The following is a 13,369-nucleotide window of genomic DNA, read 5'->3' as shown; positions in this document are numbered from 1 at the left end:
AAAGCTGGGCACGGTGGCTCACACCTGTAATCCCAGTACTTTGGGAGGCTGAGGCAGGCGGATCACCTGTGGTCAGGAGTTCGAGACCAGCCTGACCAACATGGCGAAATCCCATCTCTATTAAAAATACAGAAATTAGCCAGGCACAGTGGTGCACAACTGTAATCTCAGCTACTCGGGAGGTTGAGGCAGGGAGAATTGCTTGAATCCGGGAGACAGAAGTTGCAGTGAGCCGAGATCACACTATTGAACTCCAGCCTGGGCAAGAGTGACACCCTGTCTCCAAAATAAAAACAAACAAAAAAAAAAGAAAATGAAAAAATAAGATAAACAATGAAGGAAACTGGAAATTGTAATTGGCGCTGTTGATCCCAGCGTGTGAGTTCCATCAAAACACCTCACATGGCATCTGTGTCACAATCAGGTCCCTGCCTGTGAGGTCGCATTACTGTTTTGCAAGATGCTGCATTACAGGGAACTTGGCGACGGGTATAGGGATGTCTCTGAATCTTTCCTGACCACGGCACGAGACTCTGCCATGAGCTCATCATGAAAAGTTTCCCTGAAGGACGGCATGCTGACATTGTGTGTCTGTCCCCCCGCCCCCCTCCCCAAGTGGCACGTGGATTTTTTCTCCAGCTCTTACCCTCCTTTGTTTGCAGGAGACAGGGCATGGCGATCAGGAGCAGCGTGAGCCAAAGGAGGACCATCAGGAATGCAGCTCCCAAACGCAGGACAGAGGTGCCTGCTGGAGGAGAAACGAGAGTCAGGCAGCGGGGACTGGCTGTGAAACTGGGTTGTGGGTAATGAAGGATGGTTGACCCTTTTGGAGCCTGGTGCTCACAGAAGGAGTGCTTCTGGAGGGAAAGTGGTGGTGAGAGTGCATACGTGTGTGTGTGCAAATGTGCCTTTGCACACACATGCATGTCGGAGTGTGCTTGTACGTGTGCATTGTGTGCACAAATATCCATGTGCGTGTGTGTACGTGGGTCTGTATGTGTGCATACCTATGTGTAGCCATGTCTGTTTGCACATTTGCACGACTGCATGCATGCCTGTGCACACACGGGTCCTGTGTACGTGTCTATGCGTGTTTGCACGTGTGTACATTTTTGTGCCCGTGTGTATCTGTGTGCACACATATGTGTTTGTGGGTTTTCTTGTGTGTGACAGAGTCTCGCCCTTGTTGTCCAGACTGGAGTGCAGTGGCAGCATCTCGGCTCATTGCAACCTCTGCCTCCCAGGTTCAAGCGATTCTCCTGCCTCAGCCTCTTAAGTAGCTGGGATTACAGGAACACGCCACCATGCCTCGCTAATTTTTGTATTATTTATTTATTTATTTATTTATTTATTTATTTATTTATTTTGAGACAGAGTTTTGCTCTTGTTGCCCAGGCTGGAGTACAATGGCACGATCTCAGCTCACTGCAACCTCAGCCTCCCGGGTTCAAGCAATTCTTCTGGCTCAGCCTCCCGAGTAGCTGGGATTACAGGCATGCGCCACCACGCCCGGCTAATTTTGTATTTTTAGTAGAGACAGGGTTTCTCCATGTTGGTCAGGCTGGTCTCGAACTCCTGACCTCAGGTGATCCGCCCACCTCAGCCTCCCAAACTGCTGGGATTACAGGCGTCAGCCACCGTGCCCAGCCTACTTTTTGTATTTTTTAGTAGTGATTTCACCACGTTGGCCAGGCTGGTCTCAGACTCCTGCTTCAGGTGATCCACCCACCCGCCTCTACCTCGCAAAGTGCTGAGATTACAGGTGTGAGCCACCATGCCCGGCTGTGTTTGTGTGTTTTCATGCATGCAGATACACACAGTGTTTGTGTTTGAATGCGTATGTATCTGTGCATGCATTCCATGTGTACACACGTGCATACACAAATATACATGCATGAGAGTCTGCCTGTGTGCATGCATGTGCCTAAAAGTGCATGTTTATGTACATATGTGAATGTATGTGTACAAATGCGCTTGCATGAGTGTGTACGTGTGCATGTATGTGCACTTGTGTGTGTATGCATCTGTGTGTGTCAGCCTTTCCATTTTGAAAGAACCCTTGCCGGTAGGGTGTGGTGGCTCAAGCCAGTAATCCTAGCACTTTGGGAGGCCAAGGCGGGCGGATCACGAGGTCAGGAGATCGAGACCATCCTGGCTAACACAGTGAAACCGGGTCTCTACTAAAAATACAAAAATTAGCCAGGCGTGGTGGTGGGTACCTATAATCCCAGCTACTCGGGAGGCTGAGGCAGGAGAATTGGTTGAACCTGGGAGGCAGAGGTTGCAGTGAGCTGAGATCATGCCACTGCACTCCAGCCTGGATGACAGAGTGCTGGGGCGACAGGAACACGCTGCCATGTGCAGCTAAGTTTTTGCATTTTTGCGTGTGTGTGACAGAGTCTCACACCATTGCCCAGGCTGGAGTGCAGGGGCACAATCTCAGGTCACCGCAAGCTCTGCCTCCCGGGTTCACGCCATTCTCCTGCCTCAGCCTCCTACAGGCACCCGCCACCACACCCAGCTAAATTTTTGTATTTTTAGTAGAAACGGGGTTTCACCATGTTGGCCAGGATGGTCTCGATCTCCTGACCTCGTCATCCACCCGCCTCGGCCTCTCAAAGTGCTGGGATTACAGGCATGAGCCACCGTGCCCGGCCTGCATTTTTTTTTAAGAGATGGGGTCTCACTATGTTTGTCTCACTGTGTTGCCCAGGCTAGCCTCAAACTGCTGGATTCAAGGGATCCTGCTGCCTCAGCCTCCCAAAGTGCTGGGATTATTAGGTGTGAGCCACCACACCCAGCCCAGACAGCTTCTAAAGCTCTTCCCACTTCTCAAGGTGTGGTCCATGGGAGCATTACTAGCACGACCTGAGAGCTGCTGGGAGGTCCTTGGCCACCACCCAGAAGTGAGAATCCGGTGCCTGAAGGTGGGGGACATTGCTGCCCTCTAGTGGCTGAGGACATGCTCCTCTCTGCAGCCGTCCCTGCCCATCCTGACCAGTAACTAGGGACGCTTAATAACAGAATTGTGGCCGGGCGCGGTGGCTCACACCTGTAATCTCAGCACTTTGGGAGGCCGAGACGGGCGGATCACCTGAGGTTGGGAATTCGCGACCAGCCTGACCAACATGGAGAAACCCTGTCTCTACTAAAAATACAAAATTAGCTGGGCGTGGTGGCACCTACGTGCCTGTAATCCCAGCTACTCGGGTGCATGAGGCAGGAGAATTGCTTGAACTCTGGAGGCGGAGGTTGTGGTGAGGAGAGATCGTGCCATTGCACTCCAGCCTGGGCAACAAGAGTGAAACTCCGTCTCAAAATAATAATAATAAAAAATAAAATAAAAATAGGTTATTTCCTAGTTCTGCAGACCAGAAGTCTGAGAAACAGGCATCTCAGGGCCACGCTCCCTCCGGAGGCTCTAAGGGAGGATCCTTCCTACCTCTCCCAGCTCCTGGGGGCTCCAGGCATCCCTGGGCTTCTGGTCCCATCACTCCAGTCTCTGCCTCCGTCTCCACGTGGCCTTCTCCTCTGTGTCTGTGTCTCCTCTCCTGTCTCTTACAAGGACACCTGTCATTGCATTTAGGGTCCACTTAATCCAGAATGATCCAATCTCAAGGTCCTTAACTTAATCACATCTGCAAAGACCCTATTTCCAGATAAGGTCTTACTCACAGGCTCTGAGCATTAGGATATGGACAAATGTTTCTGGGGGCCACTATTCAATCCACTACAATTGTATCCAGTTCATTCTGGAGGCTCTAGGGGAGGATCCTTCCTGCCTCTCCCATCCCCCGGGGGCTCCAGGCATCCCTGGGCTTGTGGCCGCATCACTGCAGTCTCTGCCTCCATCTCCACGTGGCCTTCTCCTCTGTGTCTGTGTCTCCTCTTTTGTCTCCGATAAGGACACCTGTCATTGATTTAAGGCCCATTCTAAATTCAGGATTATCTCATCTTCAGATTCTTTTTTTTTTTTTTTTTTTGAGACAGAGTGTCAGTCTGTCTCCCAGGCAGGAGTGCAACGGCATGATCTCGGCTCACTGCAACCTCCGCCTCATGGGTTCAAGCGATTCTCCTGCCTCAGCCTCCCAGTAGCTGGGATTACAGGTCCCTGAGACCATGCCGGCTAATTTTTGTATTTTTAGTAGAGACAGGGTTTCACCATGTTGGCCAGGCTGGTCTTGAACTCTTGACCTCGGTGATCCGCCCGCCTCAGCCTCCCAAGTGCTGGGATTACAGGCGTAAGCCACTGCACCCAGCCCATCTTGGATTCTTTACTTCATTACATCTGCAAAGACCTTATTTTCTATTTTATTTTATCTTTTATTTTATTTATATATGTATATGTTATGTTATATGGTTAATGTTATGTATGTTATGTTGTGTATGTATGTTATGTATGTTATGTAATGTTAATTGTTATGTATTATGTTTATGTTATTTGTTATTTATTATTTTATTTATTTATTTTGAGATGGAGTCTCGCTCTGTCACCCAGGCTGGAGTGCAGTGGTGTTATCTTGGCCCACTGCAAGCTCCGCCTCCCGGGTTCATGCCATTCTCCTGCCTCAGCCTCCCGAGTAGCTGGGACTACAGACACCTGCCACCACGCCCGGCTAATTTTTTGTATTTTTAGTAGAGACAGGGTTTCACCTGTCTCGATCTCCTGACCTCGTGATCTGCCTGCTTCAGCCTCCCAAAGTGCTTGGATTACAGGCGTGAGCCACCGCGCCCAGCTCATCTTCAGATTCTTTACTTCATTACATCTGCAAAGACCTTATTTGGAAATAATGTCCCATTCTGAGGTTAATGTGGACATAAATTTTAAGGGTCACTGGTCAACCCACTAGAATTTTTGATCTGAAAATCTCTCAGTGAGCAGCTTTAGAGGAAGGATGTCGCTCTGTCCACTGTGTGGATGTTGAGTTGCTGAGCCAGGGACATTCAGGAAAACCATGGATCCTCCGAAAGCTGCCCTGTGACCACAAAGGGCCCCACAGCTAAACAGTTCCATGAAATGAGGGCTGAACTTGGAGGTGACTCATGGCCCAATCATAGGATGTCATTGAGAAAGAAAAAGATACTTACAGGATCCTTCTTTGGGGAGCTACCCTGTAAAAAAAAAAAACAACACCGTTAAGATGGTAAGTGGGCCAGGCACGGTGACTGACGCCTGTAATCCCAGCACTTTGGGAGGCCGAGGCGGGCAGATCATGAGGTCAGGAGATTGAGACTATCCTGGCTAACACGGTGAAAACTCCGTCTCTACTAAAAATACAAAAAAATTAGCCGGGCATGGTGGCAGGCGCCTGTCATCCCAGCTACTTGGGAGGCTGACAGGAGAATAGCTTGAACCTGGGAGGTGGAGGTTGCATTGACCCAAGATGGGGCCATTGCACTCCAGCCTGGGCAACAGAGCGAGACTCTGTCTCAAAAAAAACAAAACAAAACAAAACAAAAAACAGATCGGGTGTAATTATATTGCCCAGGCTGGTCCTGAAATCCTGGGATCAAGCAATGCTTCTGCCTCAGCCTCCAAAAGGTCTGGGATTACAGGCATGAGCCACCATGCTGGGGTAATTTTGTATTTTTAGTAGAAAAGGGGTTTCACCACGTTGGTCAGGCTGGTCTTGAACTGCCGACCTCATGATGTGATCCGCCCACCTCGGCCTCCCAAAGTGATGGAATTTACAGGCATGAGCCACCGCACCTGGCCGATACTTGGGGCAAGTTTGTAGCCATTCACAGGCATGAACAGTGTGGCCAAAAATCTGAGTGCGTGATGTGGATGTTCTCAGCTACACTGAAGAAGCAGGGTTCTGCCTTTTTGTTACAGTTCCTACAATACACAAAGGTCTCCTTTTGCAATCCGTTTAGCTCCACATTGCTCACATTTTAAGATTTTGCTTGGTGATGGTCAGTGTTTAAGCTAACCCCCAAGCATGTACTGAAATGCTTCTGCAGTTCTTTTTTTTTTTTTTGAGACGGAGTCTCACTCTGTCCCCAGCTGGAGTGCAGTGGCACGATCTCGGCTCACTGCAAGCTCTGCATTCGGGTTCATGCCATTCTCCTGCCTCAGCCTCCCGAGTAGCTGGGACTACAGGCGCCCGCCACGTTGCTCGGCTAATTTTTTGTATTTTTAGTAGAGACGGGGTTTCATCGTGTTGACCAGGATGGTCTTGATCTCCCCATCTCATGATCTGCCCGCCTTGGCCTCCAAAGTGCTGGGATTATAGGCGTGAGCCACCGTGCCCGGCCGCTGTCTGCAGTTCTTAAAAGGGACCAGAATGGGTCAATCCAAAATATGCCAAGTTGGGGCTGAGCGTGGTGGCTAACTGTAATCTAATCCCAGCACTTTGGGAGGCCGAGGGCAGGTCACCTGAGGTCAGGATTCAAGACCAGCCTGGCCGACATGGTGAAACCCCATGTCTGCTAAGAAAAATTATAAAAATTAGCTGGACGTGGTGGCATCTGCCTGTAATCCCAGCTACTTGGGAGAGGGAGGCAGGAGAGTCGCTTGAACCTGGGAGGCGGAGGTTGCAGTGAGCTGAGATCACGCCACTGTACTCGAACTTGGGTGACAGAGTGAGACTCTGTCTCAAAACAAACAACAAACAAAAACAGAGATCATAAGGTTGACAAAACAGGCTGGGTGCAGTGGCTCATGCCTGTAATCCCAGCACTTTGGGAGGCCGAGGTAGGTGGATCACAAGGTCAAGGGATCGAGACCATCCTGGCCAACATGGCGAAACCCCGTCTCTACTAAAATACAAAAAAAAAAAAAAGAAAGAAAGAAAGAAAAAAATTAGCTGGGCATGATGGTGGGTGCCTGTAGTCCCAGCTACTCAGGAGGCTGAGACAGGGGAATCACTTGAACCCTGGAGGCAGAGGTTGCAGTGAACCGAAACCATGCCACTGCACTCCGGCCCTGGGTGACAGAGTGACACTCCATCTCAGAAAAAAAAAATAGCCACATTGGCATATAAATTATTCTGAACTGAGACATTTGAGAATCAACAGATCTAGAAAGAACCTTCTTGGAGCTTCCCTTTTCTGACTAAAAGCAAAAACCTCTGAGAAATGATGAGTGTTGTAAATTCTCTCTCTGGGGAAGTTGTATGACCATGAAGAAGACAGCATTAGCCGGGTGCGGTGGCTCACGCCTGTCATCCCAGCACTTTGGGAGGCCGAGGTGGGTGCATCAACTGAGGTCAGGAGTTCGACACCAGCCTGGACAACATGGTGAAACCCCGTCTCTACTAAAAATACAAAATTAGCCAGGCGCGGTGGCAGGCGCCTGTCATCCCAGCTACTTGGGAGGCTGGGGCAGGAGAATCACTTGAACCCAGAAGGGGGAGGTTGTAGTGAGCTGAGGTCGTGCCACTGCACTCCAGCCTGGGCAACAAGAGCAAAACTCCATCTCAAAAAAAAAAAAATTCCATCTCCTTGTCTTGTCTCTAATACCCCAAACAGCTCAAGGAGAGGCCAGTGTGTGTACCTTTTTGGGGCACATAGCATCAACACATAAACCTTCCCCTAATCCAGAAAACCTCTCTACACAGCTAGAAAGCAAAGGCAATTATTGGCTGGGCCCAGTGGCTCACGCCTGTCATCCCAGCACTTTGGGAAGCTGAGGCGGTTGGATCACGAGGCCAAGGGTTGGAGACCAGCCTGACCAACAGGCTGAAACCCCGTCTCTACTAAAAATACAAACTTACCTGGCTGTGGTGGCGTGTGCCTGTAATCCCAGCTACTCAGGAGGCTGAGGCAGGAGAATCACTTGAACCCAGGAGGCGGAAGTTGCGTTGAGCCAAGATTGTGCCATTGCACTCCAGCCTGGACAACAAGAGCAAAAACTCCATCTCAAACAAACAAACAAAAAGGTAATTATTTTATTACTGAACTGGCATGAAACCTGAATGGGATGAACATGTCAGGCAATCTATAATAAAGGATTGCTAAACAGAAAGAAATCTTCTGGCCAGGCACAGTGGCTCATGCCTGTAATCCCAGCACTTTGGGAGGCTGAGGCAGATCATGAGGTCAGGAGTTCGAGACCAGTCTGACCAACACGCTGAAACCCCGTCTCTACTAAAAATACAAACAAATTAGCTGGGCACGGTGGCGGGTGCCTGTAGTCCCAGCTACTCGGGAGGCTGAGGCAGGAGAATCTCTTGAACCTGGGAGGTGGAGGTTGCAAGGAGCCAAGATTGTGTGCCACTGCACTCCAGCCTGGGTGACAGAGGGAGACTCTGTCTAAAAAAAAAAAAAAAAAAAAAGGTAAAGGCATAAAGAATGGCTGTAATTCCAGAACTTTGGGAGGCTGAGGCAGGAGGATCACTGGAGCCTAGAAGTCAACACCAGTCTGGGCAACATAGGGAGATTCCACCTCTACAAAAAACTTGGGCTACGCATGGTAGGTCATGCCTGTAAACCCATCACTTTGGGAGGCCGAAGAGGGTGGATCGCTTGAGGTCAGAAGTTCGAGACCAGCCTGGGCAACATAGGGAGACCCCGTATCTACTAAAAATACAAAAATTAGCCAGGTGTGGTGGTGCATGCTTCTAATGCCACTTAACTCGGGGAACTGCTTGAACACAGGAGGCAGAGGTTGCAGTGAGCCAAGATGTTGCCACTGCATTCCAACCTTGGTGACAGAGCGAGACCCTGTCGCAAAAAAAAATTTTTTTAATTAAAAATTAGCTGGGTGTGGTGACATTCAGCTGTGAGATAAGTGAGTTCTCACATGAGCTTGTTAGTTGGAGTATTGTTATAGAGAACTGTTGAAGCATTGGCTCTTGCATGTAACATACAGTCTTCATAGAACTTTTCTATTAAACTAAAGACCTTCTGCACAGCAAAAGAAACTACCATCAGAGTGAACAGGCAACCTACAGAATGGGAAAAAATATTTGTAATCTACTCATCTGACAAAGGACTAATATCCAGAATCTACAAAGAATTCAAACAACTTTACAAGAAAAAACAAACAACCCCATCAAATGTGGGCAAAGGGTAGGAACAGACACTTCTCAAAAGAAGACATTTATGCAGCCAAAAGACACATGAAAAAATGCTCATCATGACTGGCCATCAGAGAAATGCAAATCAAAAGGACAATGAGATACCATCTCATACCAGTTAGAATGGCCATCATTAAAAAGTCAGGAAACAGGTGCTGGAGAGGATGTGGAGAAACAGGAACACTTTTACACTGTTGGTGGGACTGTAAACTAGTTCAACCATTGTGGAAGACAGTGTGGTGATTCCTCAGGGATCTGGAACTAGAAATACCATTTGACCCAGCCATCCCATTACTGGGTATATACCCAAAGGACTATAAATCATGCCGCTATAAAAACACATGCACACGTATGTTTACTGTGGCACTATTCACAATAGCAAAGACTTGGAACCAACCCAAATGTCCATCAGTGATAGACTGGATCAAGAAAATGTGGCACATATACACCATGGAATACTATGCAGGCATAAAAAAGGATGAGTTCATGTCCTTTGTAGGGACATGGATGAAGCTGGAAACCATCATTCTCAGCAAACTATCACAAGGACAGAAGACCAAACATCACATGTTCTCACTCATAGGTGGGAGCTGAACAATGTGAACACTTGGACACAGGAGGGGGAACATCACACACAGGGGCCTGTCGTGGAGTGGGGGGAGGGGGAGGGATAGCATTAGGAGATATACCTAATGTAAATGACGAGTTAATGGGTGCAGCACACCAACATGGCACATGGATACATATATAAGAAACCTGCACATTGTGCACATGTACCCTAGAACTTAAAGTATAATAAAAATAATAAAGGAAAAAAAAAGTCAAAAATAAATCCATATCAAATTTGGTCTTACCAACCTCACATTATGAAATCTAAGTATCTTGAGACTTTAACATAGATTCTTATAATCAATAAATGAAATATTTGTGATATGTAAATGTATGATGTTGCTTTTCCTTTATATACACATCAAATGTAGAATATTTTATTTTCAAACTGTAGTAATACTATATAAATTAACAATATTTTACAGGATGCTTATTCTGTTCCAGACACTATACAAAGTCATGTTATATAGATTATCTTGATTTACACATAATCTAGTTCTTTGATTTAATGAGACACCTAAGAGGAATATACACTGTGTCTATTTTATAGAGGAGGAGCCAAAAGCAAGAGAGGCATTGATCATACCTCATTTACAAGGAGGAACTAGGGTATACCTGCTTGTAATGGCAGAAAACATTGTTCAGCTGCACCTAACAAGGGAAGTGAGAAAACTTCTTTTAAAAAATGAGTAAGAATGTACAGAAAAAATTATTATGTGATGAGAAAATGATATGCTTAAGGAATAATGCAGGCTGAATTTGTCTATAATTAAAATTTTTTATAAAAATGCTTTTCATAGTGTTGTTTTAAGCACCATAAGAGAGATAAAAATTTAACTGATATTATTTAAAAGGAAAATGAAGGATTGCGACTGGACTGGTGGGGGTATAACAATATTCAGATTGGAAAGGAAGAAGGGAAACTGTCTTTATTCACAGATGACACTATCATGTATATAGAAAATTCAATGAAATACACAAAAATGCTTCTGAACATAAAAACAAAAATTGGGAATTGCAACTAAAAAAATTCTACATATAATAGTATGAAAAACAATATTTAGGAAAAATCTGGAGAGAAAACGATGTGAAAGGCACATACACTAAAAAACACACAATATTCCTGAGAAAATGAAAAATCACAGAAATAGAAAGCTGTACATTTCTCAGTGGTCAGATTTCCTATTGTTAACATGCTAATTATCCTCAAATTGATCTATAGATTCAACAGAATCCTAATCAATTCCCAACAGGACTTTTTTTGACATTGACAAACTGACTTTAAAATTTCTATGGAAATTCAAAGGACCTAGGAAGAACTAACTTTGTAAAAGAACATTGTTAAGGGACTAATACAGCCCAATTTCCAGATTTACTATAAAGCTAAAGTAACCAACAGAGGGTGAAATTTGTGTGAGAGAAAAAATCAATGGAAGAGAAAAGAGTGTCCAGAAATTGACCTTCAAAAAGTATACACAACTGATAGTCTGCCAATTTCCAAATGTCATTCAGTGGAGAAAAGTTAGTCTTTACAAAAATAGGTCTAAAATTATCAGATATATGTAAGCAATAGGTACATTTTTAAATAAAACTTTGATCTATATCTTGTGCTGTTTACAAAAATTAAACCTTGACCTTTGGATAGGCCAAGTTTTCACAGATACATCAAGAGAAGCACAATCCATAAAAGAACAAATTGATCAATTGGACTTCATCAAATTAAAAAACTTCTCTTTGACACTGTTAAGACAATGAAAGGGAAAAGCCAAGTGAAAAATTTGCAAATCATATATCTGATAAGTTATTTACATCTAGAACACAGCAAAGATTCTCATCACTAAATATGATATCCAGCAACACATTTAAAAATGGGAAAAAGATCCACAGAAACTTCAATCAAGGGGAGATAAGGATGGCAAATCAGCAAATATACAGATGTTCAATAGCAGTAGTCATTAGGAAACGCGCATGAAACCCACAATGAGATTCCACTAGGCACCTGTTAGAACCTGGGCTGCGCTTGTGATGTCAGCGCTGCTCCGCCTCCAGGAAGGAACCTGGGCTGTGCCTGGCTGGCAGTCTGCTAGCGACTAGAGTGGCAGGGTTCAGGAACCGCAGAAGCTGGAGACTTGGCACCCCAGCGAGAGCCACCATGGGGGACCAGAGGCCGCAGGACCGGCTGAGGTCCCCGGGCATGGACTCCAAGTCCCGGTACTGTAACCAACCGTCTTCCAAAGACTTTCAGATGCGCAAGCACGGGCGCCTGAAGTTTCCATCCATGGACACCCAGAACTGGGTATTTGTGAAGGAGGGCCTGGACGACTTCCGCTACGGCTGTCCGTCTCCCGAAGACACTCTCGTTTGTCGCCGTGACGAGTTTTTAATGCCAAAAAACGTCTCAGAGGGTCCAAAGCTGACCCCAAAAGCAGGCAGAAAAAGCTCCTCAAGAAAGCAGCCCTATTTTCCAAGCTCTCTCCAGCGCAGCTAGCACGGAAGGCATTCGTAGAGCAAGTGGAAGCCGAGATCATGGCCAAGCATCCCTTGGCCATGTACCCCAATCTGGGAGAAGATCTGCCTCCAGATCTCCTACTGCAGGTGCTCGAACAGCTGGATCCGGAGAGGAAGCTGGAGGACGCTTGGGCTCGTTGCGAGGCCCGGGAGAAGACAACGGAGGTACCCACTGAGCCTGGTCAATATCCCTGTGGGGAATTCTGCCGGCAGCCTCCCGAGACTGGAGGGTCCATCTGAGCCCGGAGCTTCCTACAACTCCGGTGTCCAGTCTCCACCCGCAGCCTCCCAAGACTCGTCCGGGGTCAAGTCTCCGACCGGAGCCTCCCAAGACTCGTCCAGTGTCCAGTCTCCGCCCGAGCCTCTCAGAGCTCGTCCAGGGTCAAGTCTCCGCCCGGAGCCTCCCAAGACTCGTCCGGGGTCCAGTCTCCGCCCGGAGCCTCTCAAGACTCGTCCAGTGTCCAGTCTCCGCCCGGAGCCTCTCAGGACTCGTCCAGGGTCAAGTCTCGCCCGGAGCCTCCCAAGACTCGTCCGGGGTCCAGTCTCCGCCCGGAGCCTCTCAAGACTCGTCCAGTGTCCAGTCTCCACGCGGAGCCTCTCAAGACTCGTCCAGTGTCCAGTCTCCGCCCCGGAGCCTCCCGAGACACGTCCAGTGTCCAGTCTCCGCCCGGAGCCTCTCAAGACTCGTCCAGGGTCAAGTCTCTGCCCGGAGCCTCCCAAGACTCGTCCGGGTCAAGTCTCCGCCCGGAGGCTCCCAAGACTCGTCGGGCATCCAGTCTCTACTCGGAGCCGTCTGAGACTGGCGTGTCCCATGTCAGCCCGGAGCCTCCCAAGACTCGTCGGGCATCCAGTCTCTACTCGGAGCCGTCTGAGACTGGCGTGTCCCATCTCAGCCCGAAGCCTCCCAAGACTCGTCTGGGGTTCAGTCTCCGCCCAGCGCTTCCCAATACTCTGGTGTCCAGTCTTCAGCCGCAGCCACCCAAGACTCGTCCGGGGTCACGTGTCTGCCCGGAGGCTCCCAAGACTCGTCCGGGGTCACGTGTCTGCCCGGAGGCTCCCAAGACTCGTCCGGGGTCAAGTCTCCGCCGGAGCCTCCCAAGACTCGTCCAGGTTCAAGTCTCCGCCCGGAGCCTCCCAAGACTCGTCCAGGGTCCAGTCTCCCCTGGAGCAATCTGAGACTGGCGTGTCCCATGTCAGCCCGGAGCCTCCCAAGACTCGTCGGGCATCCA

General features: G+C 48.0%; 1 pseudogene; it reads left to right on the top strand.

Annotated features, from left to right (window-relative positions):
* The first annotated feature begins 11,784 nt into the window (after positions 1 to 11,784).
* Positions 11,785 to 13,357, top strand: LOC115834261 (annotated as a pseudogene).
* The last annotated feature ends 12 nt before the right edge of the window (positions 13,358 to 13,369 follow it).

The sequence above is a fragment of the Nomascus leucogenys genome, unplaced genomic scaffold, assembly GCF_006542625.1.
Source record: "Nomascus leucogenys isolate Asia unplaced genomic scaffold, Asia_NLE_v1 001472F_35271_qpd_obj, whole genome shotgun sequence".
In the NCBI taxonomy this organism is placed as follows: Eukaryota; Metazoa; Chordata; class Mammalia; order Primates; family Hylobatidae; genus Nomascus; species Nomascus leucogenys.
The sequence above is the reverse complement of the archived record's forward strand: the minus strand, read 5'-3'. Positions and strand labels throughout refer to the sequence as shown.